The 16613-nt window shown below is 52.3% G+C and overlaps 1 protein-coding gene across 2 annotated transcripts in view; it reads right to left on the bottom strand.

Moving 5' to 3' along the window:
* Positions 1-6557, bottom strand: part of Ndst1 (N-deacetylase and N-sulfotransferase 1) — a 65440-nt gene extending 58883 nt beyond the window's left edge. The window contains exon 1 of one of the 2 annotated variants that reach the window (XM_029546779.1): positions 6507-6557. The gene's annotated coding sequence lies outside the window, so the exon portion shown is untranslated. Of the gene's footprint in view, positions 1-6316; positions 6416-6506 lie in introns of those variants that run through there. The other variant, XM_029546777.1, reaches the window with a different exon arrangement.
* Positions 6558-16613: the final 10056 nt, after the last annotated feature.

Below are 16613 nucleotides of genomic sequence, written 5' to 3' on the forward strand. Positions count from 1 at the left end.
GAGAAAGGAAAGGAAAGGAAAGGAAAGGAAAGGAAAGGAAAGGAAAGGAAAGGAAAGGAAAGGAAAGGAAAGGAAAAGAAAAGAAAAGAAAAGAAAAGAAAAGAAAAGAAAAGAAAAGAAAAGAAAAAGGCTAGGTATGGTGGCTATATCTGTGTATATATGTGGCTATATCCCAACACTCAGAAAGTAAAGGCAGGAGGATCACTGAAATTTCCAGGCCAGTAAAAATTAGTTATAGGCCAACCAGCGGAGAGACCATATCCAAAAAAAAAAAAAAAAGAGTCTCAACAACCATATGCAACCAAAACTTGTCTGCAGTTAAAATGCTTCAAAGGACAGCTGCAGTCCCTTTGTACAGGTGAAGAACTGAACTCCTGGCCCAAGGCTCCGTAAGCAGAAGTGACAGCAGGAACCTGGCCCCAGGCTGTCTGGTATTCAGTCTTACTTTCAGCCTTCACTTGGTGTGGACCTCACTACTGCCTTAAGTCTCTCCTACCCTGTCTGTCACCTCCCCCTGCCACCGAGCCTTCATCCTTCCCTCCTGGAAGCTCCAAGCCCACAGTCCAGGCAGTAGGAGATGGGTCCCTGGTCATGAGAGCCACCATAAGCCCACCTGCCCAACTCACCTGGCCCAAGCTTAAGACACTCAATATGGTCACCAGGGAGGAGATGGGACTTGAGTCCCTTAACCTGGGTGGAGGATGGAAGAGAGAAAGCAGAGGCATTGACACAGAGAGGAAATCCTGCCCAGCTTCTAAGATACAGCCACGGCCACGGCCATAGCCACAGCCATGGCCACAGCCACAGCAGGCCATGTAAGCGCCCTAGCATTCACTCGGGACTCAGTTTCCTTACCTGCACTTCCCATCTTCTACAGTAAAAAGCGACTCCTGCTACTCTGAACAGCTCCTGCCTGCTGGATGCTGTAAACCAACCATCCCTTCCAAAGGAGGAGTTTGGGGTTTTATTTCTGGTTTTGTTTTACATTTAGAATCTATGAGAGTGGGTGTGAGGGAGTGTATGTTTGTGCCATGTGTGGAGGTCAGGTGACAACTTGTAGGAGTTGGTCCTCTCCTTGTACCATGTGGGACCCCAAGGATCTAACTCATATCACCAGGAATGGTGGCAAATGCCTTGACTCAGTTGAGCAATCTCCCAGGCCCAAAATGAATATCCTGATTACTGTTGTGCAGTTGGGGAAACCAATGCTCAGATTTAGGAACTAGCTAGCGGCTAAATCTAGTCGTGAAAAGAACTGGGATTTGAACCCACAACTTTGGATTCTGCTCCAGAAAGCTGCTCGCCCTTCTGGAAACAAGCCCCAGTCAGCTTCTGCTTCTGGAGCACAGAGGGAAAAGCTCAGGTGCCTCTGTAAACCAGAGTTCAAACCAAGGATAAAAGGGTACCCTCTCCCCGGAGGGGCCAGCCAACAGGTTCCATGAACTTGGCGAGCACAGGCAATGGCAGCCATGAGAGTCAGGATGTCTACACGGGAGAAGTGAGACCCCAGAGCCGCTCACCAGGGAAGAGGCTGGAGGCTCGGAAGAAAGGAAAAAGACCTGAGCCGCAGCCTCACAGCCTCCTCACCGTGAGCAGAAGGGAGGGGAGGGATGAGGGACACAGCTGGAGGAAGGAAAAAGAAGCTCTGCTCTGCTCAGTGGTTGAGGGGCATGGGACATAGGGCACTGACTGCCATTACATAGTGGAGCCCCCTCCATACTTAATCAAGTGTTAGTCACCATGCACATTTTCAATTTTGATTAACCCAGCCCATATCAAAGTAACAAGCCATAGAGCAACTTAGCGTGGTCCCTTCCGTCTGGAGGAAAGAGCTTTGGTAGCATACTGTCTCTAGCTCTAAGACACATCCACTCTTCTACTGAGTCCCAAACTCCAGAAACCAGAGTGGTGAACAGGTGAACAGACATCAGAACAGGCCCCAGGGAAGGAGACTGAATCCCCTAGAGCCCTCAAGGATGGGGATAACCTCTTTTAACCTCTGCCTCAAGGAGGGGGGGGGACAACCATGCCAAACGCCCTCACCCCATCCCCACTCCTCACCTTTAAGCCCACAGACCCAGAAGCCCCTTTCGAAACTCACGATGGAAGAAGTACCTGCTCGCAGATGGAGATGGAGAAGCTGATCTCACTGTGGGAGTGAAAGCCAAGCCCTCAGCAGGCCAGGCCCTGGATGGTTCCTGAGATAACACTCTCTACCTCCCATCCCAGAAGACTAACACACATGTGGTACACAGACATACATTCAGGCACAACATCCATAACACGTGAAACAGAAACAAAAGTTAGAGAACATTAAAGAAAAGAAAAGAAGGGAGGCTGGAGAGATGGCTCAGCAGTTAAGAGCACTGACTATTCTTCCGAAGGTGCTGAGTTCAAATCCCAGCAATCACATGGTAGCTCACAACCACCCATAATGAGATCTGACACCCTCTTCTGGTACGTCTGAAGTCAGCTACAGTGTACTTATGTATAATAATAAATAAATATTAAAAAAAAAAGAAAAGAAGAAAAGAAAAGAAAACAGAAGAAAAGAAAGGAAAAGAAAAGAAAACCAGTATTATTGGAAGAAGGCTGGACTGGGTGTCCTCAGAGAACAGGGACTCTAGGAGGAGCCATGCGTGTGAACCTGTGGGTATTGGTACTTCCTGAGCTGCACAGGAAAGGCCACTTCAAGAGCCATGAGAAAGAAGAGCGGGGCTGAAAGTGAGCGAGTATTACCCTACCTCTGTGTTCTCAGGCAAAAAGGGAACTGAAAGCAACCACCCAATCCTGACCCTGCGGGTTCCTCCTCCCACATCCTCAGCAGGCTCTCCTCCTGCAGACACTTAGCAATGAGGCTCTCCCCTGTCCTCGGGCAGTCTTTTCCCAGGTTAGATGCCCCAGACCTGACCTTTCTGTTGTCTCTGATCTCAAAAAAATCCTACACGGCTGACCAGCCTACGGCATCTGCCTCATAGGAGCTTTCCAAGGCTTCAAAAGCAGTGAATTTGCTGGGACCCTTCCCCAAACCTTGGCAGACCCCAAGGCAGCTACAAGATCCTGCAGCCCCTCTCCTACCGTCAGCCTCAGCCCAAGTTGGCCTGAGCTAGGTTGACTCTGCTGGGCCGCAAGCGGTCGATCTTCTGGTCTCCACCCTGCCTGCCACTCTTGCCACCATCCTTGGCCAAATGACTCTGAGAAGGGCAACTCGGTGGCACAGAACCAGAACGGTTTGGGTTCAAATCCTGACACTGTCAAGTGACTATCCCCTCTGAGCCTCCATTTCCCCAACCTACAAATAGGGTAGGGTGGGGTGGCCGGCAGCAGCTACTCTGCAGGGGTATTGTAAGAAGTCAATGGGGTGTCTGTAAGGGCCTGGCACCATGCCTGACACAAAGCAACAAGCTGTTTACAACCTTCTGTCTTCTCTGCTACAGCATAAAACCCAAATTCGGGAGCAGGGTGCTGTGAGCCTCCACAGTCCAGTCTGGTACCCACTGTCCTGTCTGAGGGCCTGAATCCTCACATGCTTCCTCCTCTAGGAACCTTTGCTGACATCATCAAGCAGGAAGCTCTGCCTCACACTGTCCTGAGAGCATCATCTACTGCCGATCACCCACCCTATGACACCCTGCTTCACTGCCATCCTTCCCCTGATCCCTGTCTGCCCTCTCTAGTCTTCACCCCTGTTTCATGTCCCCTGTCACACACACTGTCTCTCTCTCTCTCTCTCTCTCTCTCTCTCNCACACACACACACACACACACACACACACACCGGCCAAACAAAAATTTTTCCATACGGATTTCAAAAATTACCCAGACTCCCCATCTCAAGTCAAGAATGTCCAAGTCCTCCAAATAGTCCTGTTATTTCAAGCCATACCCAAAACAAATTCCAACCTAGTAGAAGTCTGAGCAAGCCCAAGAGATTTCTAAGTCTGGGTCTGGTTCTGCCTTGCAGGGCCCAAAGCAGAGGCGAAGCGGGGGCCCCCAAGGCCAGGGCAGAGAGAGACTGTCTCTCTCACATTCTCTCTTGGCGTCCCGACCTCGACCTCTCAGTCTGAAGACTTCTCCCTGCACACCCCCTGACAGGAGGCTCTCCCTCGCCATCTCTCTGTAGCTGACTTCCTTTACCTGTTGACTCTCCCAGAAGCCTCTGCTCTCTGATCACATTGACAAACAAGTTAAGTCTGACCACATAACAAGGGACAGCCCCAGCCCCCGGGACCCTTTCCAGTCCTTCCAGCCCTCGACTTAATCCCTCGCTTTTCAGAGCTAAGTGGCTAAGTGGCGGAATTTCCATTCTTGTTCCTACAAGCTGACAGTGATGTCAGCCGGGGAGAGCTCTCTATTCCCAGGGCCTAAGGAAAGCCTGTGAATCGTGTAAATCCCACACTCTGGGCTGGAGGGCCTTGGAGCAGTTAGAACCGCCCACCCCCAAGAACCCACCGCACCCATCACACTAGCCGTGGATCCAAGGTTTCAAGATGTCATTAATTAGCAATTCGTATCCCATCTCCCCAATCAGAGCTTGATTGGTAATCAGATGATATCATCCCTCCCCACCCTACCCCCACAACACCCCAAAAGGCTGGGCCTGCCCAGCACAGGAAAAGCAGTGGGAATCTGAGCCAGTCTTCAGTCACTAGTGGGGTCTTTCCTGAGAGGCTAAAAAGGTGCCCAGTACTGCTCTAGCTGGACTCCTGGGGTACACAAAGACAGGAATCTCCATGGGGATTCTGCAATCTTGACGTTGGCTCAAAGTCCACCCATCTTCATACTAGCTCCAAGGACCTTTAAGACTAAGGTATCAAGGCCTGACTCTTTGGCAGTGGACCCTGTCACTCAGACATTTAGGACATAAATCCTTGACCTTAGGTCTCTTTCTGCCCAAGGGTTCTGCTCTTGAGCCCAACCTCTTACCCCCTGTTGATCTGAAAGTGACAGGTCTAAAGGGAGATGATAAAGGCTCTGCAGGTCTCCTGGGCGCTAGGGAAAAGTCTGTTGACAAAGCCACCAGCTGTCCCCAGTTGGAGCCAGGGAGACAAGACTCCTCCTCCCTAAACCACCACCCACACAGGGAGACCTTTCCTACCAGGACCTGGCCAGCAACGGAACTTGGACCATCTCGAAGCTCAGATCACAGGCTCCAACTGACCTCCCCTCCTGCTCCCGCTTCCCAGCCTAACAGAACAAGGGCATGGAACCTCACCCAGGCAAGTGCCAGAGAGAAAGGTGCCTCACCTGGGGGAAGGGTGATGGGGCAAAGATTCAACTAAAACTGAAACTATAAACCCAGTCACATCGAAGGCCCTAGTGGGGCTCTGTACCTGGTATATAAGAACTGGGAGAGGGGACAAATCCCAGCTCCCACTTCTTACCTTCCTGTCCTTTTCCATTCAGTGCCTCAGTTTCCCCTTTTGTAAAATGTGCCTAAAAGTAATGTGGGGAAATTCTGTAAAGGAAACTATGTAAAGCAGTGAACTAGCCCAGTGCCCGGCATACACGGCGACATGCAACTGAACACTTGTTGAATAGAAGCATGCCAACATTTTCCGAGGTCCCACACCCTGGCTTCATCCCAACTCTGACAGATACACCCATTTTACAGGTGAGGAAACAAGAGGCTAGAGAAAGTAAGGAACCTGCTCAAGGTCACATAGCTGGGTAGCGACGAACACCGAGGTCTGTCTAGCTCTCAGTCCACAGGGTAATAATACTGCTCCAGAATGTCCCCCAAGCTCGCCTAGGGGCAGGACGGAGGACCAACAGTGGGAGGTAGGATCTGTAGGGATCCTGGCACGCAAGAGCCAGGTGATGGATGAGTCCTAGCTTCTTGGCAGCCCTCAGACCCCCACGTCCTACAGGCGTCCCCTCCTCACGCTGGCCAAATGCTAGAGTCCCGGTTCCGAGAAGCTGAGGGAGGAGGGGAGCTGGGGACCAGGCAGGCCGCTCAGGGCCCCGGAGAAAACCGGTCCGGCCGCCTTCGCCACTTCCCAAAGCTGGGACCCGGCCTCTAGCCCCCTCCCATGCCAGACAAAAGTTTCCCCTGTTCGAGAGCCGGGGAGGGGGAGGGGGCATTCCTCGTGGGTGACATTATCCGTGACCTACAGCTGCCGCGCTGCCCGGCCCGCACCCCGGCCCGCCCGGCCCCGTGAGGCCCCCACCCCTTTGTCCTCCCACCACCCGCCCGGCGCCCGCGCGCACCAAACTTGCACCGGGGCCGCTCGGGCCCCCGCGCGGCCTGCACGCCGTGCCCCGGTTGCGAGCGCTCGGCCCCGGGACGCCGGCCGCCCGGCCCTCCGGCCTCTTACCTGCCTCGGCCCGGACGCCGGGGGGAAGCGGCGCGGGTGGCCGCGCGGCCGCCGGTCCCGGGCGTGCGCGAGGCGGGCTGCGGGCCGGCTTAACCCCTTGCTGGCCGCGCTGCGCCCGCGCCCGCGCCCCCGCCCGTGGGGAGCGCGCACAAGGCTGCCGGGCCGCCCGCCTCCCTCGGCCCGCGCCTACCTCCCCCGCCGTGGCCGTGCGCGGGGCTCGATCCGGCGGCGCGGGGCGCGCACGCTGCGGGGGCCCGGCGGGCGCCGGGGCGGGACCGGGCGCCGCGAGCCGGGCTGGATCTCTCGCTTCCACCCGGATTCTCCCTCGGCTCTCCCGGCCGATTCGGTGCTGCTCGGCGACCACGTGACGCGGGCTGCCTTTGACCCCGGTCTCGGAGCGGGTAGGGGGCGGGGGCCCCGGCCCGAGGGGTGTCAGGCGCGGGACCCGCGAGGGCGGTGCGCCGCGGCCAGGGTCCCGGAGGCGATGACCCCGAGCAAACAAAGCCCTGGGGAAGCCAACAAGTTATTTGGGGTCAGGGAGGGACCGGCACTGGGGGTCGGAGAGGCGGCAGAGGGAAGGGGGGGGGACAAAGACTCGCTCTCGCTGCGACTTACGGCCTGTAATCTCTCTGGCTGGGCCCCGGGGCTGCGGGTTCTGTCCTGCTTGCGGGTGGCAACCCTCCAGGGCCTCCTCAGACAGCTGGCTAGCGACAACAGGTACCTGTCCGTGTGACCCCTCCAGGGCAGGACTTCACACTCACACCCACACGCCCTTGCTCTGACTGGAACACTCTTGCATTCCCCTTACTCTGTGGATCTGATTCATGTACTGATTTTATTGTTTACTAAAATGTCATCTCCCTCAACAAGTTGTCCTCAGCTTAAGTCAGTCCCCTCTGTGGCATAGAGCAAGCAGACAAAGGAGGTACATGGCCTTGTGCAAAAGTTTCTCCCACCTGTCCTGTCCTTCACCCTCAACGCGTCCATCCATCTCAAAGACCCTGCGAGTTAGACCAGGTTTCTCCCATTAAGCAGATGGGAACACTGAGTCTCCTATACTATACTGAAAGCCCTTAGCAGCTAGTGCTAAGATTTATTCTCAGCCCAGAGAGGCCTGCCAGCCCTCAGCCTGCCAGTAAAACTGCAGGGGAGAGAAAGGTTCCAGGGAGGGTATGTATTAACAGCCCTTAAAGGTCCTGAAGGACCTCCTACCAGGCAAACTGAGGCCACGAGAAACAACAGCCTGGACTCGCCAACACCATCAGAGGCTCAGGACTCTTAACTGAAAAAAAAACAAACAAACAAAACAACAAACAAACAACTGAGTCGTCGAGGAAATTGAAGAGTTCAGAGAAGGCAGCTGGCACTGGGTTCAGGACAGGCCCATCGAATGTCCCCAGTGGCATCAGGTACCCTCCCTGGTTAAGTCTACTTGTGTCTCCTCCCGGGGGTGGAGGTGCTGAGGCCTAAACACGAGGAGATGCTGGTCTAGGAGCTAAGAAAGTACCGGCTTTCTGCCTCCTATATGTGCCCATGTTATACCTCTGGAAGGAGTGTAGTCGAACGGGACTGAACTTGAAGACAGGGACAGAGCAGGCTGTGTATGGACAGGACGTGACCCAAGTACATATTGCAGCCACTACCAATTTGGCCGGGGAAAACAGCATAGACCAGCAAATTCTTGGCAATCTGAGTTTCCATAGCAGGCAGCATGAAGTCCTTGAAAACAGGCTGAGGCTTGGGTCAGTCAAGAAGGTCCACTCCATCAGCGTGCAGCCCTGTAAGCATGATCTGTATTCTAGAAACTGTGGGAGGGGCAGGGTTGAAAAGGACACAAGTTTATGCTCAGCTATGATCTGAGGATTCAGCTTGGTCAGCAGAGTTGTTTAGAGGGCAGGGTACCCGGGGCTCGCCCCCCCCCCAGCATTGCATATATGGTGCATACCTATAATTCCACAGCACTCGGGAAGTAGAGGCAGTAGGATCAAGGTGTTATCAAGGTGTTGAAAGGGTTTAAGTGAGCATGAGCAACCCCCGACCCCCGTTAAGGGCAAGGACTATGGCTTCTCCAGATTGAGGGACTATTGGTCAGTGGTGGCGCAAGCATTTAATCCCAGCAATCGGGAAGGAGAGGCAGATGAATCTCTTTTGAGTTCCAGGCCAGCCTGCTGCTTTACATTACAGAGTGAGCTACAGGGCTACACAGAGAAACCTGGAGGTGGGGGCTCTGGGAAGTCAGCCTTCAAACTGGATGAGAAGAACAGCAGCCCGGTGAGGCTGGGGAAGGAAGGTGGACTTTTCTAATGGGAGGAACGATTCGCCGGGACCATGTGGAAGTGGTTCTGGAAAAGCTGCGTGGAGCCTGGCAGAGGAAGCAGGAAGGAAAGGCTGACTCAGAAAAGAGTGTCAGGAGCTCAGGAGCGGCTGGGGGCAGCCGGGGCTTAGAGTAGTCCTGAGGACCTGCTGCTGTAAAGAGAAGTCTCCTCATGGGAAATGAGGCGGAGGGCAGCCAGTGAGGTCAAGGACACATCCAAAGCAGGCTTGGAGGACCAGCCTGTAAGTTTGGTGACCCCATGTCTCTGGCAACATCTCTGATTCTTCAAAACTTCTGTTTCCTGCACTTGGAAGGCAGAGGCAGGCAGATTTCTGAGTTCGAGGCCAGCCTGGTCTACAAAGTGAGTTCCAGGACAGCCAGGACTACACAGAGAAACCCTGTCTCGAAAAACAAACAAACAAAAAACAAACAAACTTCTGCTTCCTAAGCTGAGCCAGAAGCCTTCCAGTTTGCTGGGTGTCCTGTGTGTTTGATTTGTTGTTGTCATTGTTGTTGTTTTGCTGTGTAGCTCTGTAACCAGTGCTGACCTTGAACTCACAGAGACCAACCTCTGCCTCCATCCTGAGTGCTGGGCCTAAAGGCATGCATGCACCACTGCAGCTGGCTTTCTACATCCTTCCTTCCTTCCTTCCTTCCTTCCTTCCTTCCTTCCTTCCTTCCTTCCTTCCTTCCTTTTCTCCCTCCCTCCCTTCCTCCCTTCCTCTTTGCCTGAATGTATGTCTGTATGAAGGTGTCATGTTATCTGGAACTACAGGAAGCTGTTAGTTGCCCTGTGGGTGATTGGGATTTGAACTCAGGTCCTCTGGAAGAGCAGCTAGTGCTCTTAACCACTGAGCCATCTCTCCAGCCCTAGGATCTACGTTCTAATAGTTCCTGATATTCTACCCCTTTCTACCCTTATGACCACTCCTCAGGCCCAGGGACCCCCACTGCAGGCTTGAGACCTCCTAGCTGTTCCTGCTTCTCATCTGCTCCATCTTAGCAAGGCAGAGGTTGAACTAACTCACGGCTCCCTCAGGCTCTTCCCCACACCTCTCATCTATGAGCCCTCCCATTCCCCCTGCCTCCAGGTGGTTTTTCTTTCCCAAATCCTTTCTCCTGCATCAGTTCTACCTTGCTCCACCCTTCCCTCTTCGTAGTGCCCAATTCCTACAGAAAACAACCACCAGCTTAGTTTCCCACCCTCCAAGGATAAGCATCTTGCCTGGGTGTGTCTGTTCGCTACCTCCTGGTCCTCAGTGAACAGAGCCCCGCCCTCCACTTTGCCTGGTCATTTATTTATTTTGAGACCCAGTCTCACTGTGTAGCCTTGGCTGGCCTGGAATGTGCTCTATAGCCCAGGCTGGTTTATGCCTCCAGAGTGCTGGGATCAAAGACATTTGACATAAAGCCTAGCCCCCAGGCTGCTGATTTTTGTTAAAGGAATGTCCCAAGGCCAGTCTTTCCGGACTCTGGCACAGCTAAACTATGTGGCCAAGGTTACCTTCTCAACCTGTCTATACTGTTTTCTCATCTCTGCAGTGTGGGTAATAAGGGTTGGTGCTTTGGAGAGCTGTGTGAGAATTAAATATGAAAAGCCCTTCGTGTGGTATCTGTCGTGCGGTGAGCACTATATAAATGCTGGCTGAAGGATGATGATCCTCTAGGCCTCAGGTTAAACTTCAGTGGGCTTTTCCTAAACCCCTGACACAGCATAGGCCTTCTGGTGTACACTTCCCATTCCTTCCTCATACCCTCCTGGTGCCTGCCAGCTACCCAGCTCTCCTCTCTAGTCCAAGGTCAGGGGAGGTAGACTGACTTGGGAACCCCACTGGAGGCTCAGTGCCCTGCATAGCACGAGGCATATGGCCAGTGCCCTGTCTACCTGCAGAATGCCCACTGATGTCCACGCCTTTGTTCATATAGTCTTCTCTCCTTTAGAGTCTTTCTTACATAGTCCTGGCAGGGAGGAGGGATGAGCAAGAAAGGTAAACCTAGCCGGGCGTGGTGGCGCACGCCTTTAATCCCAGCACTCGGGAGGCAGGGGCAGGCGGATTTCTGAGTTCGAGGCCAGCCTGGTCTACAAAGTGAGTTCCAGGACAGCCAGGGCTATACAGAGAAACCCTGTCTCGAAAAACCAAAAAAAAAAAAAAGAAAGAAAAGAAAGAAAGGGAAGGCCTTTTATAGGCTAATATACAGTATTAGCTACTGCAAAGAGAGCCATGTAAATACATAGGCAGATACAATGCACTGTCTGTGGGCTAGGAAGAGGGTCCTTGGACTCACATAAATGAAACAAAACTCACAAAAACAAGCAAGCACCCTTGCCTCTTCAGTCAGCTTCCCCAGAGCCTAAGCTGGGAGAGCAGGTCCTGTGCAGAATAGACCCTCACCACCTTCTTTCTCCCTCCGCAAACCTGTTCAGCCTCCAACTCTTAAGATCCACAATGCCTCATCCAGGAAACCTTGTTCTTCCCAGAGGCCTGTGCAGGCCCTTTTCATGGTTTTAATGATTTTCTGTGGATAGTGGGATTTGTCAAGGATAATCCAAATGTCATGTCATTTGCCTTTTAAAAAGAAATTAAAGGTGATTTGATGAATGTATAACTACATATGATTTCATGTTTGGACTGCAGTGGAGGCAGAAAATAGCCTGTGTCAGACCACGTGACCTGATTGTGGTTTGGAGAACATGGTCACCATAATTACAGCGTTGACCACATGGCACATGGTGCAACAGCTCCCCTCCCCCAACCCCACACCCAAGAGAGAAGGAGACAGAGACAGAGAGACAGAGTCAGAGACACATGGACAGAGAGAGACTCAAGTGGCAAGGACTGGAAGAACTTGATACCTACTAAGCAAATGGAGACACCCTGTAGAATGAGCAGGTAATCCAATGGAGAATGAATATGAAATGAAATGTTTTGGAAACCAAAGTTTGTTTTGAGATGGAAGATGAGGGGAGGGAAGAAATGAAGAGAGCCAGCATCTGCAAGTCCGTCCGTAATTCCCCCTTTAACACTGCTATTGTTCTGCTCCAATTATAATCTGACAAAGACAAAGAAAAACACTCTCAGGGGCCAGCGGTTTCTAAGTGACTGTTATCAGCAAGTGGCTCAAGGTTCCCTGAGGACAGGGCCAGGTGGAGGAGCCCAGCCTCTATCTAGGCTGCAGAAGGGAGAGCAGGCTGCCAGGGCCTCCTGTAGTCAAGGCTGGCCTCAACCTAGCTGTGTGGTGTAGAATAACTGTGAACTTTAGTTCTCCCTCCTCTACCTCTTAAGTGGTAATGTGCTATGCCATCACACCTTGCTGAGAAATCCAATCCCCTGGAACCCTGGCTTGATGCATGCTAGGCAAGTGTCCTACCAACTGAGTTAACATTCCAGCCTTTAGCACGTCTTTGTTTTGTTGTACAGTGGGGGCTAAAGGGTGGGATACCTACCGGGCCTCACACACACTAGACAGGCTCTCTGCCACTAAGCCACACCCCCCACCCCAGCTCATATCATTGATTTGCATAATTCCGCTTGAGCCTATTAGCGGCTGAGTTTCTGACTTCTGAACTACTCCAGTTCTCCTTAAAGAAACAGAGAGGGCTGGAGAGCCGGCTCTGCTGTAAGAGCACTTGCTGCTCTTTCAGAGGTCTGGAGTTCAGTTCCTAGTACCCATGGATGCTGCACCCACCCTCTTCAGGTTTCCATGGGCACTGGGCATGGTCTATATGGATGCATGCAGGCAAAACATTCATGACATAAAATAAACTTCTTGTTGGCTTTTGGCTTGGCTTGGTTTTTTGGTTTTGTTTTGTTTTGTTAATTTATTCACTTAACATTCCAGTATCACCTCCCCCTCCCCCACTCACACAGTTCCCCCTCCTCCTCTCTGAGAAAGGGGAGCCGCCATCTGGGTACCACCCCACTCAGGCACATCATGCCACTGCAGGACTAGGCACACCCTCTCCCACTGAGGCCAGACAAGGCAGCCCAGCTAGGGGAACAGGATCCACAGGCAGGGAACAGGGTCAGGGATAGACCCTCTCTCCTGTTGTTGGGGAACCATGAAGACCAAGCTGCACATTTGCTACATGTTTGGGGGTGGGGGCCTAGGTCCTGCCCATGCCACTCTTTGGTTGGCAATTCAGTCTCTGGGAGCCCCCAAGGATCCAGGTTAGTTGACTCTGTTAGTCTTCCTGTGGAGTCCCTGCCCTCTCTGGGCCCCTTAATCCTTCCCCCCAACTCTTCCACAAGGCTCCCTGAGCTCTATCTAATGGTTGGCTGGGAGTCTCTGCATCTCTTTCCATTGGCTGCTGGGTGGAGCCTCTCAGAGGACAGGTATGCTAGGATCCTGTCTGCAAACATAACAGTGTCATTAATAGTGTCAGGGATTGGTTCTTGCCCATAGGATGGGTCTCAATTTGGGCCAGTCATTGGTTGGCCATTCCCTCCCTCTCAGCTCCATCTTTGTCCCTGTATATCTTGTAGATGGGATACAATTGAAGGCTTTGTGGGTGGGTGGCTTTTGGTTTTTGAGACGTGGTTTCACTGTGCAGCCCCAGCTGTCCTGGCACTCGATCTGTAGACCAGGCTGGCCAGGAACTCGGAGATCCAACTGCCTCTGCCTCCTGAGTGCCGGGATTAAAGGCGTGCGCCACCACTACCTAACAAAAAACTTTTTTAAGAAAAAGAAAGAGAGGCAGGCAGATTTCTGAGTTCGAGGCCAGCCTGGTCTACAAAGTTCCAGGACAGCCAGAGCTATACAGAGAAACCCTGTCTCGAAAAAGAAAGAAAGAAACAAACAAACAAACAAAGACCAGGGAGGATAGGAATCTGTCAGAGCACCACTGGCATAAAGCAGACCTTAGTCCGGGGGTCTTAGGGTTTTATTGCTGCGATGAAAGACCATGACCAAAAAGCAAATTGGGGAGGAAAGGGTTCATTTGGCTTACACTTCCAGATTATAGTTCATCACTGGAGGAAGCATCAGGACAGGAACGCAAGCAGGACTGGGACCTGGAAGCAGGAGCTGATGCTGATGCAGAGGCCATGGAGGCAGGAGCTGATGCAGAGGCCATGGACGGCTTCTGCTTACTGGCTGGCTCCACATGGCTTCCTCAGCCTATTTTCTTATAAAACTCAAGGTACCAGCCCAGGGATGGCACCACCCACTATGAGCTGGGCCTTCCCCCCTTGATCACTAATTGAGAAAATGCCTTACAGCTGGATCTCATGGAGGCATTTTCTCAACTGACTCTCCTTCCTCTCTGATGACTAACTAGTGTCAAGTATAGATGCTATTTCTGGGTCCTTGGGGAGATATCATAAGGGAGCAGTGTGGACACTGATGGAAAGTTAGCCCTGGGACCAGCAATATGGTTAGCCCTTTGTGTTAGCCTACCTGCCTCAATGTGAGCGTTCTTGTCATCCCAAAATCCTCTGCAGGGTTGATGTGAGATGGAATAAGAGTTGGAGACTAGGTAGGGGAAAGTGAGGGACATGACGAGGATGTCCACACGGAGCACACAAGGCATATGCAGTCACACTCAAGGTACATACATATTCCCCACAGCTCTCAACCCTTTCCCTGCAAACTGCCCTCAGCCAGGGCTTAGAACTGAGGCCGAATGGTTGGTCTTCTTTTTGGAATCCAGGGCCAACCCTCACCTACAGGCATTTGCCTTGCTTCCACTGTTTATTGGTAGAACAAGGATGATGGTTTTCTCCGTAGCATCACCGAGGAGAGTAAATGAGGAATTGGGAAACCGCTTAGCACCTTGCCTGCCATAGCTACCCTCACGAATGTTATTTTTACCCAACCCCACCTGTCTTCACAGGCCTTCCTGGAGCCAGCAGCCAGTAGACTCTGGAGATTCCCAAGGGCCAGCTGGTTTGCCAAGGAGAAAAAAATGAGACTATAGATGAATAAAGAGGCCTGAAGTACCCTAACCTCTTCCTGGCATCCTGGGACTGGTTCTACTAAGGAAAGAACAGCAGAGAGGTTCATGAGAAGCAGAGGGCCCACCTGAGGACTCCCTGGTGCCCACCACTGAGGACATGTGTTGAGGGATGCTCTGCAGCTTGGAGACCAGTGGCTCCCTGGAGAGGAGGAAGCAGACTGGGCCTGTGAATGAGAGGCATGAAGTGTCCAAGGCTCAGTCTGATGTAAAGATTTGAAACCTAGCACAAGGTCAGGTTCTGACCGTCTCTGATGCTCACAGAAAGCCATCTGAGACTTCATGGTAGAAGGTGACTAGGTGGGCGGGTGGATGAGCCATCTGGAAGACATATCACAGAGGGGATTCATGGACCCGGGATTTCAAACATTGTGGGGGCTGTTTTAAAGACAGAGTTAGGGGAGATGGTTTGCCTCAAAAAGGCACATCAAAACAAAACAAAAACTCCACATGAGATACCATGAACAAAATCTTTTCTGGATTCTGGATTTGAGAAGCATTAGGTGGGAGAAAAAAGGAAAATCACACACACACACAAACACAAAGATAATCAGTGAGCTATTTTAAAGTCTTCAGAAACCTATGTGTTCTACCCTTAGAACACACGGGCTAGTCACATTCCAAATACCCTGAAGCCACATGTGCCTATGGCTCCAGTGTTGGAGAGCATGATTTCAAAACCTAAAATCCTGTGACTCACTTTTCTAGCATTCCAGGGTGCCAGGCCGCTGAGAGTCTGGTATCCGGCAGCCTGCTAAAGGCTCCATAATGCTACAACTGTGATTCTACTGGATTAAAAATGTTTCCTGAGCCCCAGCACTGCCTGTGAAGAAGGCTTTTCTCCACATGTCTCTCGTGTGGAAATAAATCCAGCTCCTGCTAGAGCCAATGGGGGAAGGTGGGAGCAAAGAGTCTCCCCTCAGCTGCCTGCACCATCTGGCCCAGCCTGTGGGAGAGGGAATGGGTGTGCCTCCACGTGGGGGACCTTGCCTCTCTGCCATCCCTGGAGTTCTTCGCTTCTCCATCCGTGTGCATAAGTCTGCAAGTGAGACTCTTGCCCTGAGTCTTTGTGGGAAACAGGCATGCCCCTGCCTCCCTCCCTTGGGTTCTCCCTACTCAAGGCAGCATCTGGGGTCAGTTAAACCCAGATAGAATTCCCCAACCTTGAGCTAGGCTTCCATTTGTTCAAGGCTGGAGTCTGGGGACCTGGGAGGACAGAAGTCAGGGGCCCTGGCCTTGGAGCTTGCAGAGTCACAGGAACTGGGTCAGACCTAAGAACAGAAAGGCTTTCCTAAGGTAGGCACAAGGTGAGTGTTGTGCCCAAAGGAACATCTGCTTAGCAACACGTTTCCTCTGCCCCCAAGCTCCTCATCCTAATCACCACTTTCCTGTGGGGGAGGACAAGGAGTGAGCTGGGCAAGGCTGGGTGTTGAGGATGCTGTGGGAGGCCACACACATTGCTCTCTGGTAGCGCCTTCTTGGCTTTGGGGTGTTTCTTTGTCTGGGCTGCCAGAACAAATCTCATGGATGGAGGGGCTTGGGAACTACAGAAACCTCTCTCCCAACGTTAGGGGCTGGGATATCGAAGAGCAAGGCTCTGGCAGATCCTGAGTCTGAGGCAAGCCACTTCCTGTTTCATAGATGACTCTCTGCTGTGCCCTCAAATGGTAGAAAAGACCAATGTGTTCCTTGGGCCTATTTTATAAGGGCATTAACTCCAGTTGTGAGGGTTCAGTTTTCAAGACTTCCCCATATCCCACAAGTAGCTGCTCACACCTCAGAATACCATCAGCTTGGGGTTAGGATTTCCACATACAGGTTTGGGGGCCACACGGCTTTTGATGACAGCAGGATGCTCAGATCAGGCCCAGAAATGTCCTTCTAAAACATGGTTCCACAGGAAGAGAGGAAGTTCAAGAGGCCTTTAATCCCAGCATTAAGAGAGGCAGAGATCTCTGAGTTCCAAGCCAGCCTGGTTTAGAGTGAGTTCCGGGGCAGCCAAGGCTACACAGAGAAACCCTGCCTTGAAT

Source organism: Mus pahari, chromosome 15, assembly GCF_900095145.1.
Source record: "Mus pahari chromosome 15, PAHARI_EIJ_v1.1, whole genome shotgun sequence".
NCBI lineage: Eukaryota > Metazoa > Chordata > Mammalia > Rodentia > Muridae > Mus > Mus pahari.